Genomic DNA, 25,671 nt, shown 5'->3' on the forward strand with positions numbered 1-25,671 from the left:
TGGCCTGCTTCCCCCATGTCTGTACCTCCGTGTTGGTGCAGTGGGTCCACCCTTTGTCTCCCTCCATCTGTCCACTCACTTCCGGCCTTGGTCTCCTGGCCTCGCTGCTGCCCCTGAACCCTCACCAGTACCAGAGGAAAAGGCAGGCGCTGCATGACCTGTCTCCCCACATTTACCGAAAATTCGTCTTCTAGCCTCCGAAACTCACAGAAATACGATTTCAATTTTCCCTTTGAATTGTGGATCAAGAAAAAAAAAGTGAGGCCACTACATATTTTTCTCTGTCAGGGCGTCATTCACGCTGAGGTCGACGGCCAGGGCGGATAGGAGGAGAGGCTGTTGCTGCCAAAGTGAACTCGTGTCCACACAGAAAGGGGCAGGAGTGGCAGCCTGGCATGACAGGGCCGTGGGAGGAATGGGCCCTAGTATCAGGGAAACTAAGGCCCAGTGAGGCCAAGGTCATGGTCCAGCAACTAGTGCATCAAGGACTTGAACCCAGTGCAGGATAAAACTTTCAGACTTGGCCTCACCACACACCCTCTCCCGGGTCACATCAATAGCCATGATGCCAACAGCAGCTGTGTGTTTCTGGGGGCTCCCTGTGGGCTGGCACTGAGCTTGGCCATGTGAGAGTGGCTTAAATTCTGCAGAGCTCCAGGGATCAGGGATTTCATTATTGCCATTTTATGGGTCAGGAAACTGAGGCTCAGTCACACCTGGGTTGTAGGGGTGGGAGAGCAGAGCCCTGAAACCCCATCAAGTGGTGGGTGAAACTTGCTCCTCAGGGACCCCCACCCCATGGGACCTTCCTCCCTGCCCAGGTAGGAGGGTGGCTCTGGAGCCAGGCTCTGAGTCCAGTGGGGAAGCCGGAAGGTGGAGGTTCCTGAGGACAGGCCTGAGAAGAGGACTCCAGGTCCACTGTGTCCCGCAGGTGGCCCGCTGCCTGGCCTCATGCAGACCCCGGCGCTCTGCAGGCCACAGGAGGGCTGAGTAGGAAGATCGCCTCCCTCCCGGGGCCTGTGGGAGCCACAGAAGGTGTGAGCAGGGGCGTGGCACAGTCAGGAGGACTTGGACGGTGGTGGGGAGGATAGACCAGAGCCGGTGGGAACAGAGGCTGGAGACTTCCTTGGCCCTGGAGAGAACTAGTGAGGTCTGAAATAGGCAGTGGTGGCCAGCACATTGGAACCTCCTGGCAGTTCTGATTCAGTTGGTCCGGGGTGATACCTGGGCGCTGGCATTTGTAAAATCTCCCCTGGGGATCTACCATTCATCCCGCGTGAGAGTCATGGGCATTGGGACTGTGTCCAGCGTGGCCTGGGGCACAGGCTGGGGTGATGAGCCTGACCTGGGTCTGGGCGGGAACCCAGGGAGACCAGACCCTAGCTCCAGGGTTCCAACTGTGCTGCTGTCTGCCTCCAGCCCAGCTCAGGGTAGTTTCTGAGACGTGGGGGGGGGCAGATGGAGACCTTGATGGGGATGGAGGTGACGAGATGCAGTGGCCTCTCATCCAGGGACACTGCTGGCAGCTGGGGGCTCTGCCACAAGCGTGGCCTGTGTGGCTGCTGCCTGGCAAGGAGGGACCGGCCGAGGCTTCTCAGTGGCATGAGGGGCCTGCCGCTGAGTTGCAGCCTGAGCTAGACCCAAGGAGGGCAGGGGCTGTGTGCTGCCCTGGCTACATCCCTCCTGACCACCTCTGCCTAAATCGGCTGGAGTCCAGGCCTATGTGTGTCTGGCGGGGAGGGGAGTGGACATCTGCTCTGTGAAGTGGGACAGCTATTCTGCCTAGAGCAGGTCCTGCAGCTGATCCCCCCACGATCTTGCATGCTGCAGACAGACAGGGTTTGCTGAGAGATGATGTCAAGTGTACAGAATGCTGGAGAGAAGGCCCATCTCTCCGTGGGCTAAACTCTGGCTGGAGGAATCCGGGCCTTCATCGGCAGGAGTTTTCATCCAGAGCCTACAGACTTTCTCAACTTCAGATTTACAAATTGAAAATCATTAATAATTCTAACCAGGCGGTGATAAATCTGAGATCTCTCTCGATGAACCCAGACAGCATTTCATAAATCAAAAAGATTACTTAGGAATTTTTTAAAATCTGACGTCAAAATGTCATGGTTACTAATGGTTTCGGTAGATCTCGAGCGGTGATGTATCATTTATCTACGCTACATCTCAGATGTGACACGGGGGGCAGAAATGGGATGTCTTTTAATATCGTGAATACATTTCAGCCCATAATAAAGGTATTAACAACTTCTTGGTGCGATTTCTTCTGGAGCCGGGGTCTGATTTAATGCTGCTGTGACCGCACCCCCCACCCTCCAAACTTCCCAAGGCTCGAGGGCCAGAGAGGCCTCAAAAAAGTCGCAAGAGGCTGAGGGAGGGAGAAGCCCCCAGCCCACGGGGGGACAGGCTGGGCCACTTAAATCCAGCCCCTGCCCACAGAGGTGAGACCCTAAGTCACCCACACTCCCCCAGAAAAGGGTTAGGGATCATCTAATTAGAAGCAGCAATAATCTTAACTCCTATTAATTGAGCACTTACTATGTGCCGACTTGCACTAAATGCCTGACATGCATCAATTCACAGACTCCTCACTGCCACCCTGGGTTTCACCACTGTTTCTCTACTGAACCGAAGTCCCACATGCTCTGCCACCTACTTCTTCTCTGTTCCAGAGCCCTCCCCCCAACACGCCCCCAGCTCTTCCAGCCACATGTGTGGGCCTTCCTCCGCTACTCAAACACCTGCTGGGGCAGAGTCCTGCCTCAGGGTCTTTGCACTTGCCTTTCCCTCAGTTTGGATCAGTCTTCCACAGGTACCTGCATGGCTCCCTCCCTCACCTCCGTCACGTCTTTGCTGGGACCTCGCTCCTTTGCCGGGGCCTTACTCTGACACCATATTTAATCTCATAACCTGCCCCCACCTCCCTCATCCTGCTCTCCTTTCCCTTTGTTCCCAAGTGCTCATCCAATGTGGTCATTGTTTACTCATCTCTTAGGTTTGTTTATGCTCCATCTTCCCGGTTTGGACGTCAGCTTAGTGAGGGCTGAGAGCTCTGTCTGTTCTGTTCACTCATGTGTCAAAAGCCCCTCAAACAGGCCCAGTGTAGGTACTTAGTCAACAAACAGTTGAACAGTTGTAAGCCCATTTCACAGAGAAAAAACCTGGCGCTCAGAGAGGGACAGTGACTGGCCCAAGGCCACACAGCCAAGGCCGCCCTTCATGTTTGCATCCCCTAAAGGGTTGCCCCAGGTCCTCACTGCACCAGGGGCATGAAACTCTAGAGGGAGGCTCATGACAGCCCAGGGGACACTGGGCAGAGCCAGGTCGAGAGTGAGCAGGGCTGCTGCTCAGTAAGAGCGACTCCACGGGAGGCACAAACAGGGCCCTGTGCTTGATCCCGCTCTGTGCTCCCACCCGCCCATCAGGCCTGTGCTCTCATCAGCCCTGAGGTCAGAGAGGTGGCCTCACCCACTGGGGTCGCACTGGCGTGATTCCAGGACAGGAATGACAGAGGCCCCGGTACTTCTGCCCTGTGCCCTCCCAGGTCAGGAGCAGTGCCCACCTGCCTGCCCCTCCTCGGCTGGCCCAGAGCAGGATGTGTGGTGGCCCCTGAAACCCTCGAACGCAGTTTCTATCCTGGCTCTGCCACCTCTGGCTGTGTAACCTCGGGTGGGGACTCTGCCCCACCCCGCTCAGCTGTGAAGTGGAGGCAGGGCTCCGCATTCCTTCTCAGGACTGGGGGGCCGTGGCAACGAGACGATGCGGGAGGAGCACCCCACAGATGGTCGGGTCCCTCAGCTGGGGTCTCAGAGGGAGGAGGGGGGCTCGGGTCTGTCTGACCCTCGGGCCCTGTGGGCCGGGCAGCAGGCCCCCGTGCTTTCCGCATCCTGGTTCCTCAGTCTCTGTCCCCATCCTGCCTTCTCCCCTGCCTTCCTCTGAGCATTTCTGGATGCCCGTGGAGGTCCTGCCTGTGCTGAGGATCCCTGTGCCAGGCCCCCGCTGCCCCAGCTTGAATCAGGCAGAGCCTGGCCCCCCCGAAAAACACCCGCCTGCATGGTGGTGGCTCCAGCTGCAGCCGCGGAGGGCCCTGCAGTCATCTCTTTATGGAGAGGCATTTTCTCACCTGCCCAGCAACCAGGGGTTTCCCCTTCGCAGCCCCCAGCCTTCCAGCTGCTGGTGGGGGGAGAGGTGGAGGTGCAGGGAGAGAGAGCCTTGACTTTGAAACACGTCTGAGCTACTGTATCCAGTGGCGTGCCCTGGGCAAGCACTTGGCCTCTCTGGGCCCCAGTCTACCCATTCATGAAACGGAGACAGTGACAGCACCGCCTTCACGAGGTGGGGTCACGAATGAAGAACCTGACTCAGGGCCCACTTCAAAGTCGGTGCTGGGGCATCAGAGCTGTCCTCACTCCCTGGTCTCTGAGTGTTCCAGACCCAGAGGTCCTGCCGGCCTGAACTGCCACCTCACTGGCCTGTCCACCCCTGAGCCCCTTGCCCTGGCCACACGGTGGGGCCTCTTTCCTGTCCGGGAGGCGGTGGGGCCTCCTCCCTCAGTACCTCTTCCCTCTCCATCCCTCTGCCCTCTCCCCCCCCCCCCCCCCCCGCCCCCCCGCGCCCACCCTTCCCCCTCCTCCATCAAGATGCCTTTCCGGATGCCAGCCAGAGCGCCCGACCCTCAGTCCCCCTTCTGGCCCTTCCCCGTTCCTCCTCGTGCTTTATCCCACGGCCACTCAGGCCCTACCCTTCGTCCTGGACTCCGCTTTCTCCCATGCGCCACGTCCAAGCCCCCCGGGGAAAGCGAATATGTCACAGTAAACTGCTTCTCACTTCCCCCTCTGCTTCCACCCGAGACCAAGTGACAGTGGCCACTGCCTGCCTCCTAAATGCATCTCCCCGTCTCCCCGCTTTGGCCTTCATCCCCCTTCACTCTCCACTCAGCAGCCCGAGTTCCCTCCAAGGGCTGAGGCAGCTCCACACCCCTGCCAGCACCCTCTCTGTCACCGGAGGGAAGAGCCACAGCCCTTTATCTCTGTAGGTGGACCCCTCTTGGATCTCCCCCACCCCCCAGCACACTAGCTGCCTTGCCTATAACTTGCTGTTCCTTCTGCCCAGAACTCCCCTCCTTCCTTCCCTGCTGGACGTGGCTCTGGGCTCCACCTCGGCTCCCCGGTCAGTGAGCCCCGTGCCCCCAGGCCCACAGGTCCCGCCACCTCCTGCGACCACCCTGTCACCCTCTGGCACACGATACATCTTCTATTTGCTGTTTCATGTCTGTCTCCCCCGCAAGAATGTCGGCTTTGTCCACTGCTGTACCCCTGGTGCCTGGGAGAGCTCCTGGCACGTTATTTATGGAACAGGAGCTCAGTATTTGTTTACTGAATGAAACTGTTGAATGAATAAACAAAGGAGTGAATGGCTCTGCAAAGGCAGGGAGACTGGGTCTTCACGGCTTCTCTCACCTCCACCCACCACCCTGAGCTCAGGGGCAGGTGAGTGTGGAAAGCTTGTTATCTCCTGTTTTCCCTTCAAGCCCCTCCCCTGTGCCGCCTCCCACTCAGGACCCGGATGGACGAGCAAACAAAGGGCAGGGGGACTTGGAGCCAGATCTGGCTTTGAGTTCTGGCTCGGCCTCTCTTTTTAGGACAGCCGCCCAACCCTCGTGAGCCTTGGTTTCTTTGTCTGTAAAATGGGATATAATGATATCTTCGCTAACATTTGTCTAACATTTTCTACGAGCCAGGCTCTGTTCCCCCACTTCCCAGGCTTGTTTAAAGAACGTCTGAGTCAAGGACAGAAGCTCAGTGAAGACGAATGACTGGGAATCAGGATGGTGAAGGATGAGGGTACAGCCTTGCCCTGGAATCCCGGCTCCCCAGGCCTCCTTTTTTTTTTTGGTACGCAGGCCTCTCACTGTTGTGGCCTCTCCCGTTGCGGAGCACAGGCTCCGGACGCGACGCGCAGGCTCCAGACGCGACGCGCAGGCTCCAGGCGCGATGCGCAGGCTCAGCGGCCATGGCTCACGGGCCCAGCCGCTCCGCGGCATGTGGGATCTTCCCGGACCGGGGCACGAACCCGTGTCCCCTACATCGGCAGGCAGACTCTCAACCACTGCGCCACCAGGAAAGCCCCGCAGGGCTCCTTTTGAGTTGCGGTTTAATGAAGACTTTCAGGTAAGAGGGAAATCCAGCAGCCCGTTTGCCTTCAGGGGGAGCCGGGCAAGAGCTGCCGTTTGTCTTGGGGCTGCTGCCTCAAGGCCACGTGTGTGGAAGGGTGATTCTGTGCCAGAGCTGCTGAGGGACCACCCCCTGCCCCCTGGCCTGGCCCCAGTTCCCAGCCCCTGCAACCCCGGCTCCAGCCTCCACAGCAGATAAGCCTGTCACGTTCGGAGCTTTTATTTCACACAATTGTTTCTGCCCCCTGGAAGAGCTTCTCCTCGCAAATCAAATCTACTCTAGGCGAGGGGAGTGAAGACCAATGCTGGTGGAAAGTTCTCCATGGAAAACTAATTGGTTCTCCTGGAAAGTTCTTTAACCACAACGGGCTCCGGCATCCGCCCAGGCCCGGTCTGTTTGCCCAGGGCTCCAGGCTGGCTGCCAGGAGGGTGGAGAGAGCAGCAGGGTGGTGTTTGCTGGGTGCTCACTGAGGGCCCCCGGTTGGTACCCACGCACAGCCAGGGCTCTTCCAGGCTGGGGGACAGAGTGGTGCGAAGGGGGAGGCTTGGCGTCGCAGACCCAGATTTGAGTCCGATTCCAGCACTTCCTGCTGGCTCCCCCTGGGCGAGTCACTTTGCCTTTCTGAGCCTCAGTTTTCCCCTTTGGAAAGTGGGGGTATCAAGAGTGCTCACTCTGCAGGATCATTGTGGGATTATAGATACCAGGTGCACAGCAGCTCTTCTGATCAGAGCAGAGGGCCGAGTGCTCCGGCTGCCTCTACTAATAATGATTATTAGAGCAGAGTCCATATACAGAGTGCTTACCATGTGCCAGGGTTATAGGACTGTGTTATAGGACTTAATCCTCTCGGCAGGACTTAATCTGTGTTATAGGACTTAATCCTCTCGGCAGGCCACAAGATGGCTATTGTGAACACTCCCATTTTACAGATGAGGAAACTGAGGCTCTGAAAGGCAGAGACACTGGCCCCAGGTCACACAGAGTTGTCTGAGAGCCAATCTGGGGCTCTTCCCACTGCCTGAGGCCTCCCTGGGCACAAACCTTCCGAGAGGACCCTGAGCGCGCTCCGTCACAGCCGCTGGGCCCTGCCTGGCGACTCTAAGCCTCTCTGAAGTGACATCTATATAAATATTGTTAATGGCTAGAACATAATGTTAAGTCAGGTTTTACTGGACTCCCTCATCCAGCCTGTGGATTTATGGCGATAGAATTTGAGGTAAATGTTTATCGGTCCAAGTGAGAGCCGGGCCTTCCTCTCCCCCGACGGCTGGCTCCCCGGGGCTGCTCGAGGGCCCTCGGTCCACCTGTCGGGAGCACGCTGGGATAAATCTCGCCGAATGAAATATTTATTAATTTTGCTAACCAGTGTTGATCTCATAAATTACGCCGACTTTTTCATGAAATGGTTATTAACATCCGAGGTGCTGTATAAATGGCTTATTGACCAAATAGGGGATAATTAGGCCCGGGGAGCACGGCCTAGCTGATCTGCGAGAGGCCAGTTTGGCTGGGATTACGCCAGTGACCTGTTTTATATCGCAGCCAGAGTTGTGGGGGAGATTCTGGAGCCCGGCCCTCTGAAAGCTGGATTCTTAAGGGGCCTCCTGGCAGGAAGCCACTCTGACCTCCTACTCTTCATCTGGCCCTCCACTCAGTGTGGCCAGGTGTGATTCTCATCAGGGAAAGGGGAACACGGCGAGGGCACTCCCTTATGATCCCCATCCTGACCCCAGCTCTGGGAGCCCGTGTTGCCATGGCAGGTGAGGAAACAGAGGCCCGAGAAGGGAAGATTGCACAGCCCAGATTCCCCATGTGCCGCTGCAGGAGCTGGAGGAAGGAGCAGCCCGTCTGCCTGGAGAGCACAATTCCCTTCAGGGAGACAGGCGGCAGGGAGGCGGGGCTCCCCCCGGGCCTCTGTGCATGGGCATGCAGGGCTGTGCTCCTGGGCTCAGGCTCCCGGCGTGGCCCGGATGTCTGTGTTTGTCCACATGCACGTGACAGGGCCTCTGCGTGTGGCTCCGTGTGTGCGTGTGGGCCCACAAGCATGTGTGCAGGGTGAGGCCTGAGGCCGTCCAGCTCCCCGCCGGATGGAGTGGGCTGGCCTCTGCACGCTACCTCTTAGGGACCTCGCTTCCTGGCTGATGCTCAGAGGGCCTCTGGGAGTCCACAGTGAAAACTGCTGCCTCACCAGCCGCTGCCCCCTTCCCTGTGGCCCCTGGGGGTGACCCAATGAGAAGAAGGGGGAAGGTGTCCAGAACCAGAGAAGCTCTATTAAAATTCCACTTGGAGGTCATTCTGCGTGCTGTCGCCCCTTCAGGGGCAGGACGCTCACTCTTTTTTAGGCAGGACCTTGATTGTTAAACCTCAGGAACACGATTAGGGAGCCCCTCAGAAAACCACCGTCGTCCTCCTCCTGGTGGCTCCTGCCGGCCATGCTCATTCTGGGTGACCCTGTCCTGGGCCTTAGCTGACTGGAGGGCTGGGCATCTAATCCCACCTGGGCCACTCTGGTTCTCTCTGGGAGATTTGGACCGGAACAGAAGAGAGTCAGAGAGAAAGACAGGCGGAGAGAGGGCTGCTGCCTCCGTCCTGGCCTTGCTGGGCCCTGCCAGGGGCTCCTCCCTTCTCTGGGAAGTGGTGCCAGGGGCTCAGGATGTGCCCCCAAAGGGGATTGTCTAAGACGGCGGAGAGGAGCTGGCCCTTCCCCCCCTGGAGCCATGGAGACAGTTCTGGGGTGCCCTTGGGGCCTCTTGTCTGGAAGATGGAGGCTCCCGGTGCTGGAAGAAGCTGGAAGATGCACTGTGCTGAGAACCAGTCAGATACTGTAAAGAGGAGGACACCCCTGACTGAGTGGGGGTGCCTGGGGCGGTCCTCCCCCCCGCCGCCCGGCTTCTTCTCCTCTGTCAGGGGTTTGTGGAATCCAGCCCCGACCTCCCCGCCGCAGCCCCACCCGAGACGTCCGCCACACAGCTCTGCATCTTCTCTGTGTTAACCAAATCTTTAAACACTTGTATATTTAGCTATGAGTACCAACCAAGAGCGGGGGTTGGGGTGGGGGGGAAGGGAGCTGCCACGAGGCAGGATAGCTCCAAGGACAGCAGCCTGGCACATCTGTCACGACCGAGCACTGCTAAGGTCCAGGGGCATCAGGTGGGCCCCGCTGTATCCACTTCAGACCTTTGCACCGACGCCTCTGCAGGATCTTTCCAGAGCTTCAAGTCTCTCCCTCAGAGGAGCCATGAGCTCCCTTCTTGCTGTGGGAGGCCCTGCCCTCTTTATCCTCCGCTGCGTCACCCTGTTTATTTCCTTCCTTCAACTTATCGTGATTGATCGTGATTTTCACTTCTTTTCTGTGGGCTATTTCTCCCACCAGACTGTAAGTTCCTTGAGGGCAGGGACCCTGTTGGCCTTGTTTAGAATTCTGTCCTAGCGCCTGGCAGCTAGATGCTGGATGAATAAGAGAAGTGACAAGTGAATGAATGAATGAATGAACATGTTGTCCAGTCGATCCTCCTCTGAAGCATCTCTCCAGTTGGTGACCTTGGGTCCCTTCTGCTCCACCCTGGTCGAAGCCCCGGGTAACCCTCCCCTTCTGCGGGGCTTCGGCTGCCTTCTTCCTGTCCCACCACCCGCCCTCCTGGGCCCGGCAGCCGTGAACCTGGCAGGACAAGCATCCGGCAGCACCCTGGCCCGTGGCCCTTCCCTGGATTTGATGATGCCGACCTGCAGGCCTGCCCTGCTCTGGGCCTGGGTGCTCCCTGCAGCCTTCCCCCGGCACCTCCCCAGGCTGACCAGTCCCTCCTCCACGTCCCTGCTCCGCTCCTTCACGCCCTGCTTCGTGTCACCTCCCCACTCCTAACCAGTCTCCCGTGTTTGTTCTTCTTTCCCCTCATGGCCCTTAGCACAGTTTGCAATAACACATCTGTTGGTTATTATTACTGAGTTTCTCTCTCTCACTAGCCTGCAAGCCCACGAGGGCCGCGGCCATGAGGGTGACTAGCATATCCCAGTGCCACACCTTTAAGGCTTCTTGAAGGAGTGAATGAACTTGTCCAAAGTCACCAAACCGCTCGCTAAGCGCTGTGTCAGGATCTGAACCCAGGACGCTCTCGCCCTGGAGTCATTGCCGTTACCACCTGCCCTGCTGTGTTTAATATATTTTTATTGAACGTGTGGACTGTAAGAAGCATCCTTTGGGGACACCTGGAGTGGCCCATCTGTTTTTCGGCTTTCCCTAGACCTTCCCCTTGATTGGAGGGTGACTGAGAAGGTGGCTTGGCCACTGTCCAGAATGGAGGGCGCCCAGGGCAGGCATGTGCAGGCAGTGTCAGGGCCGGACCCTCCAGGGCAGCTGTGGTAAGCGGAGCTGGCCAGCTCTGCCTGCTTGCCCAGCGTCTCCTTTTTCCCCTCCTAGGCTCTGCCCGAGCCTCCTCTGCACAGCCACCACTTTTCAGATAACCGGGAGGGGGTGGTCTGCCTGCTTGGCTGCCCTCCAGCGTCTGCCCTCCCCTAGGCTGTGGAGCCCCACTTTCCCCAGCCCCACCAGGATGAGCTCAGGGAGCTGGGCCAGTGCAAGGGCTTCAGGTTTCTGCCCTGCTCTGCCCCTTAGCCTGGTGGCCCTAGGCAAGGCCCTTTACCTCCCAAGCCTCAGTTTCCTCCTCCGTACAATGGGCACAGTGTTACCTCCTCCAGGCTGCTCAGGGGAGAAGATGAAAGAATGTACACAAAGCTCAGGACAGGGCCCAGCCATCGAAGGTTTTCATGACTGCCAGCTCCGAACTGGCCCAGGTGCCAGGCCCTGGCTGGGTGTTAGGGGGTGGAGGCTCCAGCAGTTCCCTAACAGAGGACCTGCTCCCGTGTATATTGAAATGGGTTTGTTTCCACAGGAAGGAAAACTGCCCCCAGCTCACCAGCGGTGCTCTGAGCAGTGGCGAGCTGTCCCCGTTTCCCCGGACAGGGCCCGTTTAGGACTGTAATGCAGGTGCAGTTATAAGTAGGCCTCTTACTCTTTAAAGTGTCCCCAACTGGATGATAAATATGGTCACCCAGCTCTGAGGGACAAGAGTGTATCTGGCTTCAAAGAGAATTTTATGTTCTCTGGTGCTTTTCTGTATTTCCCAAATTGTCTAAAAGAAGCATGAATGGCTCCTAAGAAAAATAACACGTGATAGAAACAAACGTTTCCCTCCTCCTAGATCTGCCCAGGAAACAGGTGTCTTTGTGGTATGAAGCCTGACACCTCAAGCCAGCCCAAATCTGCCCCTCTGGAGGGCTGTATCCCGAGGGCTCCCCAGGCCCTCAGACTCATTTTCCCTCCTGGCTGGCTCTCCCAGGGTCTGAGCTGATTTTCCACGTTGGCTGCCCAGGGCCTGGATTTCAGCTGCCAACAGCCCCCAAGACACACACACAGACACACACACACACACACCCCTTTCTGGGCCCTTCCAGCCCCTGCTCTGTGTCCCAGACTCTGGTCCTGGAGGCCACCACCTCTCTTTGGGTGACATTTAACAAGCCTGGAGAGGAGGTAGGGCCCCCCGCCCCCGCCCCGTGCCTTTGCCAGAGACGGGAATGAGAATCTTAATGAGGTTTTATTTTTAATAAAGGTTAATAAAGTTTAATTAAATTAAATTAATAAAGTCCAATATTTGCCAAGCTGAGCACCAGGCCTGGGTATGCTGGGAGGCTCTGGGGATTAAGCTCTGTGTTTGTGCTTCCTCCCAGTGGGGGATGAGGGGTGCTGGGGCCAGCTGGAGGGATGGGGCCTCAGGAGGCAACACCCAGTTTAGCCCCATGGTGGGCTCTCTGCCACCCCCACTAGCCTGTGGGGTGCTGGGGAGAGGGGTATGGCTCAGGCCTGGGAATATTGCCCCCCCAGAGTCCAGGTTCCTCCCAATCCCCCCTCCATCTCCCAGACGGTGTCTCGGCCCCTTATTCCAGCACTCAAGGCCTTCAGAGTCTTCTGTGTGCTGGGCCCTGCCCTGAGATATTCATAGAGTATTTCATTTAACCCACCTCCCTCCCCCACAGCAGCCTAGGGGAGGTGGGGAATACTGCACCCATTCTACAGAGAGGGAAACTGAGGCTTGGGTGGTGAGGGAACCCAGTGATTGGGCAGAAACAGGCTGACTCTTCCTCTCTCTGTGCCATCATTGCGCAAGCTGAGCCCTCGGCCTAGAATGTCCTTTCCCCTGCCCTCTGCACACCCCTTCCTTCCAGGGCAGTGTGTGTATCTTCATGTCTACCAGGCCCTCCAGGGGCCACAGGAGAGGCCTGTGGTTTTACACAGTTTATCTCATCTCACCCAGTCCTCCAGGAGGAAGGTCTGTTATTAAAATTCTCACTTTGGAGATATGGAAACGGCACAGAGAGGCAAACTCACAAGTCCAAGGCCTGGAGGCAGGGGCGGGGAGGGGTTGAGAAGGATGTGAAATTCTCTATCGCCTGTCTTTTTCGAGCTAGTGTGGCTCAGTGCCCTGTGCTAGGACTGGGGCTCTGCCACTCACTTCGGCCAGTCTTGCCTTTGAGCGGGGACTTGACTTGGACCCGGGGTGCCCAGGAATGATTGTGGGAATTGAGGTAAATGTTTGGTCAAGGATAAGAGGACAGGGAGGGCAGCTGCATTCCTAGGTCTGAGTAGAGGTGGTGTCAGTGTCTTGGAACATATGTCTCATGTTAGGGCTCAGTCCAGTAAGAGACCTTTCTCCTCCCAGGGGCTGGGGAGAGAGGGGCACCCCTGAGTGGCCAGGGTGCTGTAACCTGAGGAGGGGGACAGCAGTGTAACTTTACCCAGCCTGTATATGTCACAAGACATGTGGGTTACATGGGGTCTCTCCCTGAATCGTCACAAAAGCTCTTGGAGGGAAGGACTATTATTATCCCCATTTTATGGATGAAAAAACTGAGGGTCAGAGTGGCACAGTGACTTGCTCAAGAACCTGGAATTACCCCTTTCTTCCAACACTCTATCTCCAACTCAGGCACCAGAAGAACATCTGCCAGTGTTCTCTGACTGGCTCCTGCTCCAGGAGGGCAAGGGGCAAAGGGCATGGCTTCCAGGGCCAGCTGGCACGTGGCCCAGTGGCAGAAACCCCGTGTGGAGCCTCTGGCGCCAGCTCCAGTGGGCAGCCCTGCCTGATAGACCGCGTGAAAGATGGTGAAAGATTATAACAAAGGCATTGATTTTCCTATCTCTGCTTTATGCATTTTATTAGCCAAACACTTTACTGTGTAACCACTCAGTGCCACGCTGGCTGGCGATGAATCTGAAACGCTGGGGCACGTAAAACGGAATTGACCACATTGCTTATGCGCCAACAACAAATAACAGGCAAAAGTGTAATAAAATGAATAGCGCCCGGCAATGGCCATAAAGAAATATTACCCAGGGGACCCGGGAATTTCCTGGGCTGTGAAGTAGCTGCACGAGGGGTCGTAGCACTGGAATGATGGCAATTTTGATCTCTGCAGATTTGGCCAGAGCAGAGGCTCCTTCATGCTGGTGCTGGCTTTGGCCACATCAGACTGAGATGGCCTCTGCTGGCCGAGTCCTTTTTCACGTGGGCTGTGAGAGATGTGAACTGCAGTGGTTTGACGCCAGACCCCAGAGTCAGAGGCTGGATTTAAAGTCCATGCTCTTGGGCTGTGTGACTTATGCAAATCACTGACCCTCTCTGTGCCTGCCGCCGTGCATAGATTGGTGAGAGCAGGTCCTTCCTGAGGTTCAAGTCATAACTGCTTATAAATGGTAGCTGGGTTATTATGCTCCTTATTGTTAGAGAAGAAAGAAGTCCTTCCTGCATGACTCTCTGGTGCTCAGCCAGCTGGATCAGAGGCAGGCGGGTGGCTGAGATGAGCTCCTCTCCCGCAGAACCGATGGCCCGGGTCTGGTCAGCCGGGCCCTCCATCCCCAGGGTCTCACTCGGGTGCCCCTAAATCCTTGCTAATGACCGTGCTTAATGGACAGCAACGCCCCAGGGGCAGGAGAAGAAGACGAGCCTGGAATCTGTATATGGATTCCTCCATCTCCCTGGCTCTACGCTGTGCGACAACAGCTGGTGGGTGGCGCGGCGTGTTTGTGATGGCAGGGCGGCTGGGGGAGGCCGGCGCTCTCGTGGGGACCTCCCAGGGAGAGGACACTGGGTTCATTATTATGGTTGCTGGGCCTGACACGGAGCAGGGGCAAGTGCCCCCCACCCTGGGAGCACCCATCCTCTCCCAGTCCTGTCCCTCTTGCTGGCCTTGGGGTGGGCTGGGCAGCGGGAGGGCCTGGCCTGGCGCACAGAAGACATTGAATGGAGGGACCACTAGTCCAACGGGTGCCCCCATGCTCAGCCCAGCTCTAGGGGTACTTCACTGCCCACTGCCTCGTTTCTCGTGGCCCCTTTATGGGTGAGGCGACGGGTTCAGAGGGAGGTTCGAGTTTTCCTCCCGTGGTGGCCCTCAGAATTCAGGGGGCATCGGTAGGCGTGGGCTAAAAGCAAACGATCTGGGCTCCCCCTGCGGAGCTGGCTGTCTCTTCCAGGGACGATTTTCATTTTAATAAACCCTCCAAGAGATTCTGACCCAGGGGACTGAGATAAGAGCTTAAAAACACCATTTTAGGGGCTCCCAGGTCAGGAGTTCTTGCGACCACCCTGCCTTCTCAGGGACTGCAGGGGCAGCAGGAGGCACCCCCTCTCCTGGTGCCGTGCTGGTCGCTCTCCTTGCGCAGGTGTCTGCCGGATCCCCCCTCCTCCCCCGAGAGTCAGGGTCCATAAGCCCAGGCGGCAGGAGGGGGTGGGGAGCAGTGGTAGGAGCGGGCGGAGGAGCTCCAGGTTGGGACAAGATGGCCCTGATTTCACAGCCCGGTTCTATGTTTCCATTAGTTACTTGGCTTCTCTGAGCCTCAGTTGTCTTGCCTGAAAGATGGGGAGAATGACAACCCCTTCAAAGGGCTGTTTCAGCCGAGGGCAGTGTGAGGACCTGGAATTCAACCCAGGGCTGTTGTCAAGCCTACAGCTCCCCTCCCTAAGGTGAGGCCCAGACCTCTGAGATAATTCTGGAAGGATTCTAGAGACTGTCTGTACCAGTCTTGAGCTCAGATTTCACTGATGCCAGACACCATGTTCTCAAGCCCAGGTGCCTCTAACTTGGGACCCAGCAATGGACAAGTCAGGCCTCGGCTTTGTTTTTTATTTTTATTTTTGGCTGTGCTGTGCAACTTGCGGGATCCTAGTTCCCCAACCAGGGATTGAACTCGGCAGTGGAAGCACAGAGCCCTAACTACTGGACTGCCAGGGAATTCCCCAGGCCTGGGCCCTGACCTCTTGGGGCTCCAGTCTGACGGAGGAGACACACTTTGCCATCAAACAGGCCATCTCAAAACAGTGCTGAGCTGTGATGGGGGAGGCTGAGAGGCTGTGGGACCCCGGGGGGGGGGCCCCTGGCCAAATCTTAGGGCAATCAGGGAAGGCTTCCTGGAGGAAGAGGCATTGTAGGTGAGATTTTAAGGGTTAGGCCAGGCAAGAAAGTGTGGCAAGAAGATTAAGGCTGAGGGCACAGGGGTGTGAAGACCTGGAGGTGAGAGTTTGGGGAACTCTCCATTGCCTGAGGTGCAGTGTGTCAGGGGGGCTGCTGTGGATGAGGCAGGAGAGGACGGCTGAGGCCACTCCAGGCAAGGCCACAGAAAAGCAGGGCCACAGGCCCACGTTTTGTGGCTCAGTATTTCTCTGAACCCTGTGACCCACCTGGCTGAGACTCAGTAGGTTTTGATTGTGCCATTTTTTCTTATTTTGTGATTTTTTTTCTTAAAGGTAATTTTAACTTCCTGAATGCACCCTCCCCTTGCCCTCCCCAAGCCTAGAGAGAATGCACAGACCTACTCTGTCAAATGGGGGAAGAAAATAGCTTGGTTATGACACAGTAACTACTGTGGAATTACCTGATTGTTTATATTTTTCTTGCTACGTAATTGTGTTTGGCCTTAGCCTGTAAATTGGGCCATGATTACTTTATAATTTATAGTTTTTATATCTTATAACAAGTTAGTGTCTAAATCACACACCCCCATGTAAATACTTTAAAATTATTCAGTAATTACTTATTTACATTATAATTAAAAATAAGTAATTAGCATACATTTACAAAGGATTTACATACTTATTTCTGAATATCAGTTCTTGGTGGTGCTGGTGAAATCTTTTGCTGATAGTAAAAGGAAGGCATGGAAAGGAAAAGCTTCTCCAAGTTGGAAAAGGGGATGTGGCTTTGGGGTCTCCTGACTTCTCAGAGCCCAGCTCTGGTGGGGCGAGGAGAGTGTGGCGGGAGGGGAAAACCTGAAAATGTTCTTCTGGTCAAATGAGGGCTTTGGGGGTGAAGGATTAGACCCTCTTATCCTTGAGAATAAAAATGGGCTTCATTGGCAGAAAGAGGAAGTCGAGGCAGACAGGCAGACGTACTTCCTGAAGATCCATTGAGGAAGATGACAGAAATGGGGCTCAGACTTGGAAGGCCTCCCTGCTCCCTGTCTGTCTTGACCCTGACCTCCTTCCAAAATAATGACTCCAATGTCAGTAGTAAGAGCAGTTTCCATTGGGTACGAGCTTGACAAACATTGTCTCAATCCTCACTGCAAGGTGTTTTATTAACTCCCATTTAGTAGGTGGAAAAATAAAGGCTCAATGCAATGAATTAACTCACCTAGACCTCTAGGTCCACAGAGCCTAAAGTGGTGGGATCAGAAGGCTGGGAGTGGTGGTGAGCTGCCCACCTCTACCCCTTGGTTCCCAAACCCAGGTGTTCTACCTGTTGGGGACACTGCACCAAACAATGGCTGTTGGTTCAAGGTGGACCCAGCACCCTCAAGCACAGTACTCCTGTCTCACAGGTGGCTTGTCCAAGATGGCAGCTCATCTAGGCACACCTACCTGTCCCTAGGGACACCAGGTTCTATCCCATTCCTCAGAACACCCTGTTGGCTGCCCCTTTGTCCCACGGCTGTTAGGCTCGCAGCTTCTAGAAGGTGTGATGTTTGGCAGGACCCGTGGGTCCCATGGTCAAGGGCACCTCCTTTGCCGTAAAGCAGGTCTTTTGGTCTGAGGCTGTGTTACTGAGAATCCCAAGACAACAGATCAAGATGCTCTGTGAAGCTTGGAAGAGTGGTGCTGGAATGTAAAATTCATACCTGGGGTGCAGGTCAGCCCAGTCAGGGTGATTCGTTGCCCTTGTCAGGATGGTCTGATACAGTCAACTGGCCACATCAAAGAATGGTGCTCTACTGGTTACTGTCTGTCCATCTCTGTTGCTGGCAGGTCTGATGTTCAGCATTCAGCTAGGTCAGCCCATGCTTTGGGGTCCACGCAGAGACCCCATCCCTGCCGTTATGGCAGCTCCATTCATGGGTCGTGCACAGATTGAGGGGGGCTGAGGATAGAGACTGGCTGACATCTGCTGGCCAGATCATCCTGTCCATGTGGTTGTCCAGTGTCTTTCCTGCAGTGGGTGTCCTCTGGTGGCCTTCACATGGGATGCACAGATCCTTACACTTGGTGCCTGTTCCCATAGGTCCGTCCACATACCTCTTCCCCAAACCTGTGAATTAAATAGAAATTTGATGGCGACTGTGGCCCCTGCATCTTTCAAGACTTTGAAGTGGCACTCACTAATCTTTGTCTTTTCCCCTGGGAAAAAATTATTTTTGATTTTCATCGTGGCTGGGGGAGTGGGTGTGGCACTTCCAGGGCCGCCTTCTTGTTCTTTCCTCTATCATTAGCTCTTACTCTGCAGATCAAGGTGCCAATATTCCACCAACTGCTAAATATGTCCACTAAATACGTCCACTCCAATGATACATTTGAGAACTGATAAAGTGATCTTTGAGTGACCTGTGTGTGGGTAGGGCCCACTGTGGAATGACCTCGGCTAGGATTCCATTTGTGACCTACCCCTTCCCCAATATGTCCCTACTTTAACAGGGAGACTGTGCTGGCTCATTGGGGTCCTGGGTACAAGTACCCCCTTGGGTCCTCTATCCACCAGCCCTGAGGATTCCCTTTCCCCAGTTCCTTTACAGTTACTCGACTAAGTGGCTGTATGTAAGTCCCTTAGGGGGAAGGACTGGGGAATCAACACGGTAAACACTTGCTGCGGTGTTGCAGGATCCTTCTCCTGGGCAAAGGATTGCGATTTCCCATTCTTGTTTTTTTTTGATTACTTAGAGTAAGGAACACCCCCGTTGGCCGCCCATCCATTTCACCCTGGGAACACCAGGTTCTATCCCATCCCTGGGAACACCCTCGTTGGCTGTCCATCTACCCCAACTGTAGGGACACAGGGACCTTCTGGTTCCCCAACTCCCTTTGTCCTGGGAGCTCACCCTCAATAAACCACGTGACGCTGAATCCCTGTCTTGGTCTTGACTTCAGTGGAGCCCAATCTAAGACGGCACGGGCATAGTGGAGAAGCTCGGTGGTGGAGTGGTTAGAGGGGTGCCAGGAGGCAGACCTTCAGGATGGGATTCTTGAGCTGCAGGCGACCATTGCAGCCTTGCTTTCCACTATGGTGATTATGCCCACGTACTCAGGTGTGTGACCTTGGGTAAGTCAATTCATCTTTCAGAGTTTCCTCATGGAAAAATGGAGGATGAAGAAAATCATACCTGCCTCACAGAGTTGTTGGGAGCATTAGATTAACTGATGCCTTGAAAGTGCTTGCAGGACTTCCCTGGCGGTCCAGTGGTTAAGACTTCGCCTTCCAATGCAGGGGGTGTGGGTTCAATCCCTGGTCAGGGAGCCACACGCCTTATGGCTAAAAAACCAAAACATAAAACAGAAGCAATAGTGTAACAAATTCAATAAAGACTTTAAAAGTGGTCCACATCAAAAAAACCTTTAAAAAAAATAATAAAGTGCTAGAAAGGTACATGATACTACATCTTAAATGCTCAATGCATATCAAGCCTTCCTAGTCTGGGTCTAGATCAAGACCCTCATCCCTGCCCCACCAACAGGCAGGAGCCCAAGACTATATGGGTGAGAAGGGACCAAGATCCTAGCTGCTGCTCCCCAAGAGTCTCAGCTGGGGAGGCATTTCAGGATGGACCAGAGAGCTGAGCGACGCAACCAGGTCCCTGAAATGCAGTGACCCTGAGGAAAGGGAGGACCTAGCCTCTGACTCCAAAGCAACACAAAGGACTCACCACAGCCTTGGGGAAGAGCTGGTTGGGTGCAGCTTGTGGCTGTGTTAGAAGCTCCTCTGGTCTCAGCCAGTATGACATGGTGTTATGCTTTGGGGGACAGTGGATGAGCCTGGGTGTGAGAAGGAAAAAGACCTCTTACCTGGGTGCCTATTTGGCTGAGTCAGAGACCTGAAGCATCAGCAAGAGCCACTGAAGCATCAAGGCAAGCAGAGTTACCAAGCTGTGCAGTTCCAGTCTTCAACAGCACCGCCGTGTGGCCAAGAGAAGCAGTCACAGTTGACACTGTCAGATTGGTATTCCTTTCTGCATATTGGGCTATCCTAAAGGGGTCGTAGATCTGTGTGTGTTTGTGTGTGGCAGAAAAATCCTTCAAGAGGAAGAGGCTGAATGTTTTACTAATAGGTCATGTGGAAACTCAAATTATTAATGGGAAGGATAAAAGAGATTTGATCTTACTTGCCACTGAATTAACAAAAGCAATTCATACTGATTACCTGTGTGTGCCTGTCTGTGTGATATGGGGTATATGGTAGGTATGTATGATTGTGTGTGTGTCTCTTCTGAATAGGGATGTGTTCCTGAATCCAGAGTGAATTGCACAATGAGAAAGCTGAACGGGACTTTGAGGATTATCTAATTGAACTTCTGGTGGTGTTTGTGGACTAAACGTCAGAAAAGATGAGAAACTCATCCGAGGTCACATACCAAGTTGTTAGCAGAGCTGTATTGAAATCTAGGGGCACACTGACTTTATGTTTGGGGCATTTTCTTTCATCACTATTAAAAAAGAAACTTTTGGGCTTCCCTGGTGGCGCAGTGGTTGAGAGTCCGCCTGCCGATGCAGGGGACACGGGTTCGTGCCCCGGTCCGGGAAGATCCCACATGCCGTGGAGCGGCTGGGCCCGTGAGCCATGGCCGCTGAGCTTGCGCGTCCGGAGCCTGTGCTCCGCAACGCGAGAGGCCACAACAGTGAGAGGCCCGCGTACCTCAAAAAAAAAAAAAAAAAAAAGAACTTTTTAGAAGAGTTGCAAAGATATTTCAGAGAGTTCCCGTACACCCTCCCGCCAGCTTACTGTAACGTTAGTACAGTTCATACCTAACTACAGTGCATTTACTAAAACTAAGAAATTAACGTTGGTACAGTACTATTAACTAAACTAGAGGCTTTATTTGGATTTGTCCAGTTTTTCCATGGGCGTCCTTCTTCTGTTCTAGGATCCAATCCAAGATACCACGTTGCACTTAGTCACTGTCTCCTTAGTTTCTTCAAATCCGTGACAGTCTTTCCTTACCTTTCATGATCTTGACACTTTGGAATAGTCGTTCACCACTTATTTTTATGTCAACCACTCTAGCCATATAAACAAGCATGAATATGCCATCCATCATTTCCATGAATACATTCAGATTTGTAGATACAAGCACATCTCTACATACCTGTGTCCTTTAAGTGTTTTAGTGTGTGGGTGTATGTAAATATTTGGAGATACGAGTATTCACTGTGTATATTTATTCTAATTTCTATATTTGGGGAAGAAACTTGTCCTGGGATCCTGCCTCACTGGCAGCCACAGACTCTTAAGAAAGTTCTTATTCTTGAAGGGGCAAAGCAGGGGTTTCTGGAGTGAGCTGGGGTTGGTGCCATGTCAGGGTGGGTGATGTCTGGGATTCTGCCCAAGCTGGGGGCATGGCGTCTCCCAGGATGGCAAGTGAGGTCCCAGGGCTGGAGGGTGGACAGAGGAGGGAGCTTGTGCCGTGACCACTGGTCAAGTTTTTCACACCCTCAGTCAGAGCTCTGGGGTGCACATGACCCCTTCACCCAGCAAGGGAGAGGGCAGCCTGTGGGAGTCACCAGGGTGTGCATGTACGTGGGCCTTGTCATACATGTCAACAAGCATAAATGAGCATGTGAACCTTCACGTGTCCACACGTGTAAATAAGTGACTCTAACCCTCACTGGTTGGGTGACTTTGAGCAAGTTACTTAGCCTGTTTGTGCCTCGATGCCCTCATTTTACAAATGCGGAGTGGGGGACTTCCCCGGTGGTCCAGTGGTAAAGAGTCTACCTTCCATTGCAGGGGATGTGGGTTCAATCCCTGGTTGGGGAATTAAGATCCCACATGCCGCGGGGCAACTAAGCCCGCGCGCCGCATCTACTGAGCTCGTGTGCCTCAACTAGAGAGCCCGTGTGCCGCAAACCACAGAGCCCACGCGCTGTGGGGCCCGCATGCCACAACAAAAGATCCTGCGTGCCACAACTAAGACTCGAGGCAGCCAAAATAAATAAATAAATAAATAAATAAATAAATGAACAAACAAAAACAAAACAAATGCAGGCTGGTAGGATATCTGGGCTCCTGATATGCATGGGATCCCCTGCATTTCCCAGCCTTCTTTGCAGTTAGGAAGGCCCATGTGACTAATTCTGGTCAATGACCAGGAGCAGAGTGGTACCTGTCACTTCAGGTTTGAGGCAATTAAGACCTCATGTGCTTGTCACCACTTTCCTGCCCTGGTGACCTTATAGGCCACCTGTTCCATGTGGCACAGCAACAAGACAGAGGAAGGCCAGTGACCCACACTGGGCTTTATGTGAGTGAGAAAAATACACTTACTGTGATAAGCACTGAGATTAGGGGTTGCTTTGTTATTGCAGCACAGCCATCTAATCCTGACTAATAATAGTTATACTCACCTCCTGGTAAGTGTGAGATAGTCATGAGGACTTTGTGCGTTAATGTGTTCATGGGATAGTAATGGAGCTGGCCTAATGGGGCTTTGTGAAGGTTCCACGAGCTGGGGTGTAGGTGATATTGAGTGGGCGTCCACAGATGCTCGGGAGATAATTATTGTTCTTACCGTTCCTTAATGAGACAGAGTTTCTGGTAAGTTTAATTTCCAGACCCCACTTGGAAAGGGCTTTTCCTCACGTGTAAGCCTGACTTTGGCTACTCGAGCAAAGGATATTTATGGTACCATCTATGTGATCCTCTGGCCGAGGGCTGCTGGGGGGAAGTGGCAGATGGAGCCTGATGGGGGCCACAGGGGGCAGGGCCTGCAGGATCAGGCTGATAAGAGCTGCTCTCCCTCAATCCTGACCACCGGGAGCTCCAGGGTGAAGAAGGGGTCTGTCTCCCAGGGTGTGGTGCCTGCAGGCTGGGGGCTGGGGGCTGTAGCCACAGGAAGGTTCTGCTGGGGACACCCAGGACTGGTCTCGGATGACATAGGCATCTCTGTCCTTGTTAGCATGTCTACAGAGACCCTGCCGGGGACCAAGGCCTGAGCTGACAGCTTTATGAGCCTTTACTTAGATTCCACAGTGTCCCAGCAGACAGGTTCCTTTACTTTCCATCTTAAGGACAAGGAAACCCAGGCTCCGAGACAGGAAGGGGCTTGGCCGAGGTCGCAGAGCCAGAGCTGGCTGCAGAGTCCCCGCTCTCATCCACCACAGGCCATCCTGCTACTGCCCAGAGGCAGCACACTCACGATGTCAGGCTGCCGGACCATCCCCTTGAGAAGGTGGTGAGGGCAGTGACAGATGTGGCCGAGTGGAAGAAGCAGACTTTGGAAAATCATGACAGTGCAAGAGCATTTTTATAACCAGAAGCATCTACGGATTTCCAGAGATCCATATGTATGTGAATGCATAGAGAAAAATCTGGAAGGATGCACACCAGACTGGTGTTATCTCCAGAGAGGGATGGGGAGAGGGTGGAGGACCTAGGGAGATTTCATCTGAGATGCTTAAATTTCTGTTTTCGGTGAGAATGTGTTCATATAGCGCCTGTGTAATTAAGAATTCAGTAAAAAAAATTTTAAAGGGTGAAAGTCAACAGACAACCCTCGCAGGGGTGTCACAGTTTAGGTCTGCCTTTCTGCCATGTTCACCCATCCTCACCCTCTCTGTTCTATCACACATTCTATGTGTTAACGTTACACGTTTTCTTGCCTTAGGCTTTTGCACGTCAGTCCCTCTGTCTGGAACCTTCCCCCTCCCCACCTCCGTTTTCACCTGACTCCCTTTCAGCTTTTAGGTCTTAAGCCTGGCATCAGCACCTCTGGGGTCCTTCCCATGACACCCCAGTATTGACAGGAGTCCCTCCTTCTAGCTTCGTGCATTTCCCCCACTGTAGCTTTTATCAGCCTGTATAATCACCTCTTGCTTTCTCGTCTGTCTTCATCACTGGCTTACAAAGCCCGTGAGGGTGGGAGTAGGGTTGGCCTCATCTGCTGCTTGGTCTCCAGCACCTGACACTTGGCAGGAACTCAACAAAGGTTTATTTGAATGAATGAGTGGGTGAAAGAACGAACATGTCAGGGGTGATCTAAACGGCACAGCTGTGGGTGGCATGATCACCTCCCTCTTTCTAGCCATCATATTTGTGTTGATACAGTCTGAGATGGCACTGGCTTACTGGTGGCTCTACCTCACTTGGGTCTCCATAGGCCGGTTTCCTTTGAATTAAAATCCACATCTTCCCCACTATACACTCCTCGAGGGAACCAAACACCTGTCTTTCGTCCTTGATCAAGTCTCTCGTTATGCGCAGTCCAGTGTTGACTTTCTCTCCTGGCTTCTTGTCCCTAGAAAATCTCATTTGTCTGTCCCCACGGGCTCTTCAAAGAGGCACTGGCAGCAATATGGAGTGAGTGTGGATCAGGGGTAGGGAGTGAATGGTGAGAAGAGAGTGGATAGAGCTCATTAGAGCGTGGCCTCCTCAAATCCGAAGTCAATGTGCATTTGTGGCCTTGAGTGGCCATGGCCACTGAGAAGGGGCCCCGTCTGGTTCCATGTTCAGCTGCCATGATCCTGGAGGAAGGACATGGCCAGAGGCTGGGGCCGACGCTCTGCACGTAGATGTCTCACGCAGCCCCATCTCTGACGGGTGTTGCAAACTCAGGGACGTCACAGATCCATTCCAGTCCCTCCCTGCCACCCGGCCTTCCCTAGAGCCAGGGAGCTGGGGACAGGAAATCACACACCAAGGCCCGATCTGATACCCGTAAGTTTGCTCAAGCTTATGTAAATCACACAAAAACTGACAAGTTTTCCTATTAAAAGATAATTGTAATCAGGGTGCCGGACGTGCGGCGTGGGGATGATTGGAGATAGACGGACAGCATGGAAAGATGGATTGTTTTAATTTGCACCAATTAAATTGAAGTTCATGGGATCATCTTCTTCAATCTTCATGAATACTTTATTTTCTGGCTGCTACGGAGCTATTAAAAAGAATGATTGAGGCACGCGGCAGGCCGGGTATATTTTATGAAATATCACCTTTAAAGAATTTGAGTACGCCATTTTCATAATGAGTTTTCTAGTACCTAATCCTCTTCTCTATTACTGCATTTAAGAAGTGGATTGGTCTGGGAAGTGCTGAGGGTGTAGGTAATGATACGTTTTGCCAGGCGCAGGCGGTGGTAATGGATCGCGTTCTGGCAAGGAGGATGATGGATGGGTGCCGGGAGGAGGTGTGTGCCGGAGTTTGGTGGTGGTGGGCCAGCTTGGGCGGGGACCCTGTGCTGAGTCAAGCTTTCATCCTTGCTCGGTGACTGTCTTGGCGAGGAAGGCCTGGAGTGCAGGCGAGGAGAGGAACAAGGAGGTGGGGGTGAGCTGGGATGGGAAGGGCTCCAGGGCTCCAGGGCTCCAGGCAGAGGCTGGAGTTGCTCGCATCACCCTGAGCCAGTTTCTGATGCTCTGGTGTTCAGCCAAGGGTTTGGGTTCGGGGGAAGGGTGGAGGAAGTGGGGTCTCTGAGCCCATGAGGCCATTCATTCGTGGGGTCCAGAGAGCAGGACAGGCTCTGCAATGGCCCCAGCCATGGGCCTGACCACTGCAACCTCACTCTTGACCTCCTTCTAGGTCTGCCTCCTATCACAGTGGTCTTGGGGTCTAGAGGGGAAAGGCAAATAGGGAAGTGGGTGGTGGGTTCGCCCTCAAAGGGCAGATGTGGGCCAAGGGGTTCCCACCAGGATGAGTCCTGGGGTCCTTTAGCTGTGCAGTTGTGATGATGGGTGAGGCAAGGACTTAGCTGTGACCTAACAGGTCAGGTCAGAGGAACCCGACCCACAGTCGTGGGTTTTGTTCCCTCATCTTGGGTGACGTCTCAGGGCGTTGGCCTGGCCCTGATCGGCCTGGCCCCTGGGAGCCCCAGTGGCTTCCTGAGGTCCCTCACCTTGGCCCTGGGAAGGGTGGGCACCCGGCAGGGGCGGCCTTGGGGAGTGAGCAGAGCGAGGGGCCCTGCCCCACCCCAGACCGGGTCTCCACTCTGCCACTTGGCTGGGCTTTCCTCCCCAAGCTTCAGCAGCAG

This window comes from Delphinapterus leucas, chromosome 6, assembly GCF_059928025.1.
Source record: "Delphinapterus leucas isolate spDelLeu-1000000601 "Yukka" chromosome 6, BTC_Dleu_Yukka2, whole genome shotgun sequence".
In the NCBI taxonomy this organism is placed as follows: Eukaryota; Metazoa; Chordata; class Mammalia; order Artiodactyla; family Monodontidae; genus Delphinapterus; species Delphinapterus leucas.